This window comes from Lissotriton vulgaris, chromosome 4_1 (genome assembly GCF_964263255.1).
Source record: "Lissotriton vulgaris chromosome 4_1, aLisVul1.2, whole genome shotgun sequence".
In the NCBI taxonomy this organism is placed as follows: domain Eukaryota; kingdom Metazoa; phylum Chordata; class Amphibia; order Caudata; family Salamandridae; genus Lissotriton; species Lissotriton vulgaris.
In genome coordinates this window covers 1,471,905,624-1,471,918,055 of record NC_141691.1, presented here as the reverse complement: position 1 = coordinate 1,471,918,055, position 12,432 = coordinate 1,471,905,624, and the positions used below count along the sequence as shown (strand labels likewise).

The 12,432-nt window shown below is 46.2% G+C and overlaps 1 protein-coding gene across 1 annotated transcript in view; it reads right to left on the bottom strand.

The window, feature by feature from the left end:
• Positions 1-12,432, bottom strand: part of SPIDR (scaffold protein involved in DNA repair) — a 2,344,543-nt gene that overhangs the window by 1,028,886 nt on the left and 1,303,225 nt on the right. The gene's annotated exons all lie outside the window — the stretch shown is intronic.

The window sequence follows — 12,432 nt, the reverse complement described above, 5'->3', positions numbered from 1 at the left end:
TGGAACTTCTGATGGACCTTTGACGACGCAGATACCAAAAGTGTTTGTACTCACACCTTGATGCTCAAGCAACCTTGGCCAATGCCTGGTGGAGCTGTCATATGCAGCTAAGGAGGAGTCTGGCCCTGGTTTCGCCCCTCAGCCGCCACCAACCCAGCCGGACATCTGACAATGTTTTTCTCAATTTCCCCGTTGTGTTTTCCTTCCCTCTCCCTCCTCCTCCCTCTGTGACTCTTTGATTTAATTGATGTAACTATGTAACCTGTAACTCGCTGTAACTCATGTAAAGCTCTCTGATACCTCCGGGTCTAGCCAGCGCTATATAAAACTTTTCAAATAAAAATAAAATAAATAAGTACTGTGAGTAACTTCAGTGCTGAATTATTTAAAATTGTAATGGATCTAGAACATCCGGCTGCATTAGACACAGATATATCACCCCCATTAGAGCCCAGCAAACACATTTCTTCTTTTTTCATCAAGACATTTGAGGATATACATGCATCATTTCACAAGGAGCTCAACAGAGATTGTCACACTCTTTCTCATTGTATGGCTATTTCTACTGAAGAAGTCAAAACTGTCGTTTTGGGCACTAAATCTGGTTCCTTAAAGACCCTTGGCCTAGCTAAGGTTTTCCACATAGCTGTAGTTGCAATAGCCCCCGTTACTCTAAACCTCATTCACATCGCGTTAAAAACATCTACTGTGACATTTATTTGGAAAAAGGGTACTGTGGTATCTCTCCTATAAAAAAACGAAAGCGGATTCAATAACTTCCGTCGTATCTCAATACAATATGTATGTTTAATCTAAGACTGTGGAAAAGGAGTTTCATAACCAGCTAACTACTTTCTTGAATAGCAGTGACTGCTTCCACGATGAGCATACAGGCTTCCAGGCACTGCATGGCACGGAAGGGACTCTTGGGGCACTGCTGGATCAGCTTCGATTGATGCTGGGTGGAAGTGGCCTAGATGCCTTGGTCCGGTTTGATGTGTCAGCACTGAAGATTTGAACACAGTGTTTCACACAGTTCTACTGGTTAGAATGGGTGAGGCAGGAATTTTTGATAACGCCTTTGGCTGATTTGAACCTTTACAATCGTAACAGAGGTGCAAGCTGTTTCCAGCACGCCATTTGCTACTACTTCTTGCAAGATTTCCTTCAGTGTCCCAAAGTGAGTGGCTTTAAACCCAAAGCTTTTCAACATTTATGTTATGTTGTTATGTTAACAATGATTTGTATAGCGCACTGACACCGGTTGGTTTCCTGGCGCTGTGAAGACAGAGTGTGGTCAGAGTTGAAAGTTTATGGGATTAGTGGTATGCTTGTTGGTAAAGCCAGGTCTTTAGGAGTTTCCTAAATGACATGAGATCAGGGCATAGCCTGATCTCGAGAGGGAGAGCGTTCCATAGGGGAGGTGCCAGGGTGCCAAATCTGCAGCCACCGGACCGCTTGCGTTTGAAAGAGGGTGTTTGTAGAAGACAGTGATGTGCTGAACGTAAGCTTCGGGACGGGGCATATTTTATAATCAGATTAGAAATGAATTTGGGGATTTTGCCATAGAGTGCTTTAAACATCATGCAGCTGACTTTGAAAGTGCAGCGCTGGGTTACCGGGAGCCAGTGAAGTGTTTTCAAAAGGGGGGTTGCTGGATGCCATCTAGGCTGGCTTAGAATCAGTCTTGCTGCATGATTCTGCACCATCTGAAGACGTTTCAGGAGGAACTGGGGAAGACCTAGGTAAATCGAGTTGGCATAATCTATGTGGGAGATCACAGTAGCGATCACCACCTGTATCAGGGCTTCGCGAGTCAGAAGGCGACGAACCTTCCGGATTTTCCTTAATTGGAAAAGGCACTTGGAAACCACCTGACCTACTTGCGTTTTAAGCGAGAGGTCGCTGTTTAAGGTAATGCCAAGCGTCTTTGCCGATGGTGAGGGGGACGGGGCTTGACCCATGTCTGTTGGCCAGTAGTGTGGGCACCAGTACTTGACACTGTCCCCAGTCAAGACCAGCTCGGTTTTCCCAGGGTTCAGTTTCAGATGATTCTGGTTCATCCATGCTTGGATGAACCTCATTGTAGACTGGAAAAATGCAATGGACGTTTCTGAGTTGTCAATTGTAAATAGGAGCTGTAGGTCGTCCGCATAATTCAGCACCGTAACCTGTTTCTTTCTAAGGGCCTGGATTAGATGGAAGATGTAGAGGTTGAACAGGTGTGGTGATAGGGACGAGCCCTGAGGGACGCAGCAAGTGATGGCTTGTTTAGTGCCCACTAGATTACCCAGACGAACTGCTTGAGAGCGGTTCGTTAAGAAGGACTTCAGCCAAACTGCTGCCGTGCCCTGGATGCCAGCCTGTGCGACACGGTCGATCAAGATGGTGTGGTCGCCCGTGTCAAAAGCGGCTGACAAATCCAGGAGCACTAAAGCCTGCGGAATACGGTTGTCTGCACAGTCCCTGAGGGTGTCCATGACTGCCACTACCACAGCCTCCGTTGAGTGGGCAGGGCGAAAGCCCGCTTGATGGGTGTCCAAGTAGTTTGATGTCTCGTTAAAATTAGACAAGCAGTTGGCAACATGCGCCTCCAGTACCTTCGCTAAGAAGGGGAGGAGGGAGATTGGGCGGTAATTTATATTATAGGTGGGGTCTGCGCCCGGTTTCTTCAAAAGGGGTATTACTGTTGCTTCCTTAATAGCGAGTGGCACTTGTCCGCTGGTCAGTGAGCTATTCAAAAGAGTGCAGGCGGGTGTCGGAATCACTGATAAGCAGTCTTTTAAGATGTAGGGGGGGCATTTGTCAGAGGGGGCGCCTGATTTCACTCTTATCAATAATTCCTGGAATAGTTCTGGAGTAATAGGAGTGAATTCACGTAGTGAACCGGTGACTTTGGGACCTAACTCTAGGAGAGAGGGGTCTGATTCTAGGAGAGAGGAACTTGAGCTTTGAGGAATACTGGATTTGATGGTGGCAATTTTCTCTGTAAAAAAGAGGTTGAGTGAGTCACAGAGAGCCTGGGTCGGTGGCAGACTGGGACGGGCATTGTCCAAGTTGGTTAGTTCGTTGAGGATGGAAAAGATGTCTTTGGATTTATTCGTCGAGTTGGTGATACGGGCAGAGAAGTAAGCGGTTTTTGCCGCTAAGATGGATTTCATGTATTCCTTCCTGGCACTAATATATCGAGTTTTAGCGTCAGAGGCGTAGTTGTGACGCCAAAATCGCTCCAGTTGGCAAAGGGCTAGTTTTTTACCTTCAGGTCTGGGGAAAACCATTTTTGGGCATCAGCTCGACGGGCAAGTTTAATTGTTTTGTACGGGGCATGCAATCACTGGCTGCTTGCAGCCAGAGAGAAAGGTTGCTTTCTGCTACATTGATATCAGGATGGTGGAGGGGGATGGAGTTAGCCAGAGTTTGTATAAAATCTGGCCTGGCTAAAGAGTTCCATTTTCTGGCACGTCCACCAGATGCTATAGCGGTGGTCTTTTTAAGAGGATGGACGAGATTAAATTTGAGCAGGAAGTGATCAGACCATAGGCACGGGGAGATGGCCGGGGTTGTCACTAAAAGGGAGTTGGTCCAAACTTGGTCCAATATGTGACCTTTACTATGGGTTGGTGAGTGAACTTGTTGATCAAAGTTCAAGTTAGTGAGGAGCTCAGCGAGTTCATGTGACTGCGGACTTTCCCTAGGGTCATTAAACCAGTAGTTGAAGTGCCCAACTAGTAAGATCCTGGCATGTTCAATAGCTAGGTTGGCGATTTGTTCCCTGAACGTTAGAGGAAAAGATGGCATGTTGTTAGGGGGTCTATAAAGGAGAACACAGGCTATGGAAGAATAGGACGTTTCGATTTTAAAAACCAGGTTTTCAGAGTCTGATAAATTCAGACTAGTCAAGGCTGTGACGCTCAGGTCGTGGCGAAAAATTGCTGCCACTCCCCCACCAGGTTTAGCGGAACCGCGGTCAGAGTGGATGATACAGTAGTTTGGTGGTAAGGCCGAGATAATGTCTGGGGCTGAGTCTTGAGTCAGCCACGCCTCGGTAAGTATCAAGAGTTCGGGTTTGTCCTCATCCAATAAGAGGAAAAGGTCCAGGTTGTGTTTAACCATAGAACGAGTGTTTAAGTAAACTATGGACATGGATTGGGGACAGGAGTCGGGCTCTGTGTGACTAATATGGTCCACCGTGGTCATGGAGACGGTGTCCACGGTTGGTATACTGTGACCAAGGATCCCCAGTCTCTGGGCTCGATTGCGTGATAGTTCATTAAGATGGCCCTGACCAGTGTTGCAGGAGGACAGCTCTTCGCGGGTATATACATTTGACCCAATAGCGTGGCGTGTCCCGTCGGGGCGCGGACGGGCGCAGACGGGCTTTCCTTTGGCGCGCCCGCTGCGCCCGTCCGCTGCGCTCCCTGGATAGAGGGGCCATTTTGTACCAGTGAGGGCGGGAGAGGCGGAGCACTGGACCGCTCGCCTGCTCCTGCTCCTCACCCAAGATGGCGGTGATTAGAGGCTGTCACCGGAGCAGCGCCTAGTCGGCTGCAAGGTCCACAGCAGGGCAGATAAGTAACAGGGCTGATAATGGAGCAGTCCCTAGAAAGCGTGGGGGGTACAGAGCAATTTTAAAATTTATGAGCGAAGTGAGTCCTATTAATCAGAACTTCGTGCAAATAAAGGAAAATAGTGCGAGAGGAATTAAAATCACACACACACGTCCCGGCTTTCCGCCTCAGGACACAGGCACTATGTGGAACCTCTAATAAAATTGAATTCATATTTCTACCTTGGAGTAACATCCCAGTTGTTCATTTTCATATTAGATGAGGACTGCCATCAAGCACAGCTAAATTCTTAAACATATCCCATAGCATTGGCATCCTGCATGAATAAGAACTCGCCTATATTCGTCACAATTGCCGAGCCGGACTACAAAGATGGCCGCCAACCGAAGACGCGCATGCGTGAGGACAGGTCAGGCAGGTTCAATACTGGCCTTCCCCATGTACCAGCACTTCTCGTTCCATTACTGATCCTGCATGTCACTTCTACGTCGGTTTTGTGATCCGGACGGGTCGTTTTCTCTACGGCTCCTCTGTTGCTCGTTTTCCTGGATTCCTGGATTCCCGCTACCGACGTGGACAATAAGGACTTTACTGCTCACCAGATCGTGGTTACGGTAACAGCGCCTTGCGCTGCTCTTTCTTTTGTTCATTTAAATTAACCCTTATTTACTTGATTTTGGTGCTCGAGAACGTTAAGGAGAATCCTTTTCTAATTTCCTTGGAGTGCCTGCAAGGGAATCATGTGATATTAAAAGTGCCTGAAATTTAAGGTCACGTTTTGCTGCTCATCTTCAATCCCTTTATTACAACGCTGTAGGTACGTCTGTTGGATAGGGGGGCATTTCCTTCATATAGAGAAGTGTTGTCCACGCCAACGCTGTATTTACTGACTGCATTCCTTCTGTTTTATAGTATTGAAGCTGTAGATAGACACTGTTGTACTACGACTCTCTCCTGTTTTAACTGCCCATAACAAGGGAGTACTTAGGTAAACAAAGAGAAAACACATACGCTAACATAAACAGGGGTGTCATGGTTGTTTCCTGAATTGTGCTCTCTCTCTTTTCCACAGATTTGTTGCTTTGCCTTGAGGACATCCTGCAGTTACCGGCTGACCACAAGGGATTTCTTCCCCTTTCATTCCTTGTATTGTTTCCCTTCTTCCCCGGACTACCATTGTTGCTAAGACGTTGTCAAGCACAATAGGTGGTTGGGAGAAATTGTGGACCATACTTCTGTTCCATGACGTTCCTGCGGAAACTCAGGTGAGATCCTGACAGAACGCGAAGCACAAACGAATAGCCTTTCTTTCCGCCCGAACGCCATGGAGCTTAGCCAGGTAACTCTAGCTGACTTAGCTCACATGTTAGGGAATCTGCAGGCCGAAACTCAATCCCTATCAGCTAGGGTAGATGCATTACAGTGAAAAAGGAGAACTAATTCCAATGCAGGGACTTCTAATCCCAGCACGCATAGTCCAATGATACAAGTCACTACCCCGCCGTCTATTTCTTTAGCGCCACCTGAACGATTTTTAGTAACACTACTAAATGGGCTGGCTTTATTAGTCAGTGTCAACTCCGTTTCATGTGCAAGGCCCCTTGTTTTCCTACAGACCAAGCTAAGGTGGCTTTTGTCATTTCCTATCTCAGGAGGTCTGCAGCGAATTGGGCTGTACCTCTGATAGAGAGTAATTATCCATTGCTACAAGATTATAATGCCTTCAAGCGAGAACTCGGAAAACTGTTTGATGGACACACCTTCACTCACTCAGCAGACACTAAATTACTGACTTTAAAGCAAGGAACTAAGTACTTAACCACTTACATTTCCACGTTTCATTGGTTAGTAGCAGAGCCTTGTTTTATAAGGGGTTAAGAGATGACCTTAAAGATGCATTGTCACAAATAGTTGATCCTCCTGAATCATGCACAGCTCTGATTGACTTGGTGGTTAAGTTGGATCACAGAATCAGTGAACCCAAGAGAGAAAGAGGCAGGGCAGAAAGCAAATGGGTTGTTTACCATGAAAAGAAACCTGAATCCAAAAAGACAGTGGACGAACCTGAGCCTATGCAAATAGGAAGTATAAGAGGACCACTCAGCAAAGAAGAAAGACAAAGACGAAGGGATAAAAATATGTGCTTGTACTGCGGTACACAAGGTCACTTTCTTAGGGAGTGCCCTGTAAAACCTAAACAGAGGCGTTCGGAAAACTAGCTAGCCCGAAGTCTTCAGAGACAAGGACTTCGGGTAATTCAGGACTGACTGTCTCATCTATAGATGTAATGGTATGTAAGCCACATAATTTCTTTCTTTCCTTTCGCTTACCATGGGATCACCAGGTAGTTGAGGCGCAAGTAATGATTGATTCTGGTGCCTCGGGAGATTTTATGGATGCCTAATGGGCACATGAATGGAAGATACCGCAGATGTCTAAATCTACTAGGGAAGAGGTCACTACTATAGATGGTAGCGCTCTGAAGTCTGGACCAATCACACACACACAACTGAGGAGCTGTTGTTACTTATCGAACAGAAGCACCAGGAAAACATGTCCTTTGATCTTGTACAATCACCTCAATTCCCAGTCATATTAGGGCTACCATGGTTGTGTCAACATAGCCCTTTTATAGATTGGAAGTCAATGACTATTTCCTTCAATCACACCCTTTGTAGAGATTATGATCTTTCTGCCTCAAATTATCCTACGAACAGTATTTCTTTCACTAGCACTCTTGACGGCACACTACCTTCAGTCTATCAGAGCTACAAGACTGTATTTGATGAGGAACACGCCACCAGCCTTCCCCCACACATAGTCTATGAATGCAGAATCGATCTGCAACCAGGAGCTTGCATACCTTGTAGCAGAGTATATGCCTTAACAGAAAAGGAGAATGTATGTTTGCAAGAGTACCTGGATGAAATGCTGAGAATAGAGTTCATCCGCCCTTCCGGGTCCCCTGCTTCGTCTTTCCTCTTCTTTACACCGAAGAGAGAGGGGGGTCTCAGATGCTGCATTGATTATAGGGCACTTAATGCGATTACCATTAAGAACAGGTATCCTTTGCACCTGATTTCCTCCCTTCTTGATCAGATTAAAAATGCGTGAGTATTCACCAAATTAGATCTACGTGGGGCATACCACCTTGTGCGCATCAAGGAGGGAGATGAGTGGAAAACGGCTTTTTGCACTAAATAGGACTATATGAATATTTAGTGATGCCCTTTGGGCTTTGTAATGGCCCTTCTGCTTTTCAGTTTTTTATCAATGAGTTTCTAAAGGATATGTTGCATAATTATGTCAAAGCATATATTGATGACCGCTTGATATATTCCCCGTCCATACAAGAACATGAAATTCATGTAAAAAGAGTATTAGAACGATTACATAACAACCATTTGCACTGGAAATTGGAGAAGTGCCAGTTTCATACACAACAAGTAAGCTTCCTGGGATTCCTTATTTCCCCACAGAGATTAGGTATGGATCCACAAAAGGTAGAAGCCATCCATCTTTGGCAAGCGCCGCGAACTGTAAAAGAAACTCAGAGTTTTCTTGGCTTCGCAAATTTCTATAGGCGGTTTATCTGTAATTTTTCCGACCGCAGTTCTTCATTCACCAAAGTATTGAAAAAAAGGATGGTATTTCACTGGATTTCTGAGGCAGAAGAAGCCTTTAGTAAACTCAAAAAGGCCTTCACACAAGCACCCATACTTCGACATCCTGATCCATCTTGTCCCTATGTGGTGGAGGCAGATGCTTCCCAGGTGGCAATAGGGGGGTCCTTTCTCAGGCTGATCGCGATACTGGGGAGCTTCATCCGGTGGTGTATTATTCACGCAAACTAACGCCAGCCGAAGTAAATTACCCAATAGGAGATAAGGAACTACTGGCCATAAAAATAGTTTTTGATGAGAGGATGCAGTATCTACTGGGAGCCAGGCACACAATAACGGTTCTAACTGTATCTAATCAGAGCTAGGCATCGCTTGTCCAGACGGGTTTAAGATTATTCAGAAACCCAGACCCTCAGGTCGAGGAGGAGGCCTGGGGATCATTTTTAGGGAACAACTCAACATCACTACCCTGGACATTGGCACCATCTCTGGTGTAGAAATCCTCGGGATTTCCATAAAATATGCTCCTGAACACTGTCTCACGGCCCTTGTATGCTACAGGTCCCCGGGACATTTCAAAGCCTCTCAAATGCAGGAACTAATTACGGTCATAAATAATCTGTCAATCTCCCACAACAGGCTGCTGATACTGGGCGATTTCAACATATGGGACAATGACCAATTACGTGCAGCTTTGCACAATATTACTCAATCCTGCCTCATCCTAGGGCTGAAACAGTGGATAAACGCCTCCACACACAGACTAGGAAACACATTAGATCTTATCTTTGCGGCAGAAGACCTACTGACCCTAGACACTATCCTTCCAGTAGCTTGGTCAGACCACTACCTCATCAGGTTCAAAACCCATTTCCCGTCCCACACAGGAGCCACGAGTTCGCAAGTCAAAACCTTCGTAGGTCGTGACTGGAAGAACTTGTTGAAGAGGAAAGAGGAGGGAAAGCTCGACCTACACCAGGTCGGAGCCTCGTTCAAATTAGAAAAAGATGTCACCGCAAATTATCTTTCCTTTCTCCACGAAACCACAAAAACACTCGACGCCGTCATCCCGCTGAAAACAATCACAAAAAGGGGAAAACCCTCCGCCCCCTGGTACACTGAGAAACTTAGAGAACTAAAAAACACCTGCAAAAAGGCGGAGAAGCTCTGGAGAAAAAACTACTCAGACCAGGAGAAAGTACAATGGAGGCTCACTATCTCACAATACAAGAAGGAAATAATCACAGCCAAATCCAACTACTTTGCTGAGGTAATCCTTAAAAGTTCTAATAAATCCCGGGATACCTTTAGGCTCATCAAAGAGCTCTCCCACCCCGCTTGCGCTAATAGCCAAATCAAACCCTCACAAGAACTATGCAACGACCTTGCAGTGTTCTTTCAAGATAAAATTAGCAAAATTGTAGAGGGAAATGAACAGTAATCCTATCTCCCCACTACATGACACCAGCACCCTAACAAATAAAGACGGAAAGGCGGATCCTGACAGGCACCCCCTCCCAAATGCCACCCTGGAAAGCTTTATGGCTCCTTCGAAACAGGAATTTATCACAACAGCCCTCCATACGTCCTCAGGCTCTCCTCTAGACCCTCTTCCCCATAGGATAGCCAAGAAATTCGAGGATGATGTCTTACCAGCCTTGCACCAACTATGTATTCAATCTCTGAATATGGGCTCCGTTCCCAAAGACTGGAAACTAGCGATCGTCATCCCGCTACTAAAAAAAGCCAACCTGGACCGAGGCTGCCACAAGAATTACCGACCCATATCCCAATTACCATATCCTATAAAAATCATAGAGAGATGGGTCAGTAGAGCTCTAGCCCTCTTCCTTGAAACCAACAACATCTTGGAAGAGGAGCAGTTTGGCTTCAGACCAGTTCATGGAACGGAGTCAGCCCTGCTGACAGTTATGGATGACCTGCGAATGAGGGCGGACAGGGGAGAATCAGCAACGTTGATTCTGCTTGACCTGTCCGCCGCGTTCGATACGGTGAACAAAGGTATCCTGATAGAAAGATTAAGGAACATCGGAGTCAGAGGGGTCGCGCTCGACTGGTTCCGCTCTTACTTGACGGACAGGTGGCAGGCAGTATCTATCCCTCCCTACCAATCTGAGTTTACGAAAGTCCCGCATGGAGTCCCACAGGGGTCTGCTATCAGCCCTATACTCTTTAATATATACATGCAACCCCTGATGCGGATTATCAAAAGCCATGGCATCAGCGTGACAAACTATGCAGACGATACCCAGCTGATAATCTCGCTGGACGGAAATAGAGCAAGCTCAATGGAAACTTTTCACACCTGTATGCTGGACATGTCCCTCTGGCTTAGTCAGAACTCACTAAAATTTAACAGTGAGAAAACTGAAATACTACATTGCACAGTAGGAAAAATTCCCAAAAATCTTCCGACAGACTTCTGGCCTCAGTCGTTAGGGGACTCGCCTACCCCAGTGAGCTCTGTAAAAAATCTTGGAGTCACTATTAACAACAAACTAAGCCTAGAGACTAACGTCAACAAGCAGGTCAGCTGCTGTTTCGCCCTACTAAGAGGACTTCGAAGACTGCTACCTCTCCTGCCCCCACAGACCAGAGCCGACATAGTCAGGAGCACTATCCTGAGCCGCCTGGACTACTGCAACGCCCTCCTGCTGGAATCCCCTGCCTATCTCATCTCCAGACTCCAGAGTGTCCAGGCAGCAGCAGCCAAACTGGCACTCTCCCGTGAGCGTAGATCTTCTACCACTCTTGCCCTGACTGACCTACACTGGCTGCCCATACACCAAAGGATCTGCTTCAAATCCCTATGTATTGTTTTCAGGGCAGTTCACGGGCTAGGCCCCCGACCACTCCAGCACAAATTCAAGTGGTGTGAGCCCAGCCGGTCTCTTCGATCCGCATCCATGAATTTCATCAGCATCCCCAGGATCAAGAAAGCCACCTGTGGAGGACGAGCTTTCAGCATTGCTGCAGCCCACCTTTGGAATAACCTCCCTTTTGACATCAGGATAACTGATGATCTTCTAACCTTTCGGAAAAAAGTGAAAACTTGGCTTTTCCCAAAAAGCCCTCCCAAAACCCTCCGCAACAAATAACTCTTCCCGGCTCAGCAGCTCGTTCATGCTCCTGTCCCCACAAAGTTTCAGCTACGTACCTTAGCGCCAGGATGCCCGTAGGGTTACAGAGCGCTGTATAAATGCTATAAAAAAATAAATAAATAAATAAATAACCAACCATCGCAATCTGCAATTTTTGAAGTCCGCAAGAGCGCTATCTATACGGCAATTAAGATGGAGTCAGTCTTTTAGCGACTATGTTATACGGTTCCAGGCAGGAAAAAGGAACGGGAAAGCCGACGCTTTGTCCCGTTTGGGTTACAAACCTACAAAAGCCTTAGAAGAATAGCCTCCTATCATAGTCAGAGAAAAGATAATCTGATTACTATGTTCTGATGAAGACTTCTTAAAGCAGATTAAGGACGCGCAAAAAACTTCAGTTACGGACGAAGCAGTGGATACACAAGAGATCACCTTAGAGCATGAATTATGTCATACACATCCGCTTGCAGGACATCCGGGATACAAGAAAACCATGGAATCGCTAAAGAGATATTTTTGGTGGCCCACTACGGGAAGGGACACAAAACAATATATCCAGACATGTCACATATGTGCCCAGGGGAAAGTCTCTCACCAAAGTCCGGCAGGAATGTTACAGCCTTTACCCACACCCCTTCTCCCTGGCATACCGTATCCTTAGATTTCATAGTAGAATTACCACACAAAGCAAAGGGAACCACTACCCTCCTAGTGGTGGTTGATATGTTTACAAAAATGTCTCATTTTAGCCTCCGTATTTCTTCAACAAGTGGTGCGTTTACACAGGCTCCCATCTGTGCTGATATCTGATAGGGGAGCCCAGTTCATTTCCAAATTTTGGAGAGGCTTGTGTAACCTACTGCAAATAGATGTATGTCTATCTTTCGTTCACCACCCAAAAAACTGATGGGCAGACAGAGAGGGTGAACCAGTGCTTCGAGCAATATATCAGGTGTCAGATCTTACACTCCCTTGTTGACTGGGATGAGTTAGTATGGATAGTTGAAATCTCTTACAGCAACAGTTACCACTTTTTCACTGCTCACTCACCTTTCTATTGCACTTACGGTTATCATCCACGGACCTTGCCAGTTCCTCAGTTATCTTCCCGTTCTACAC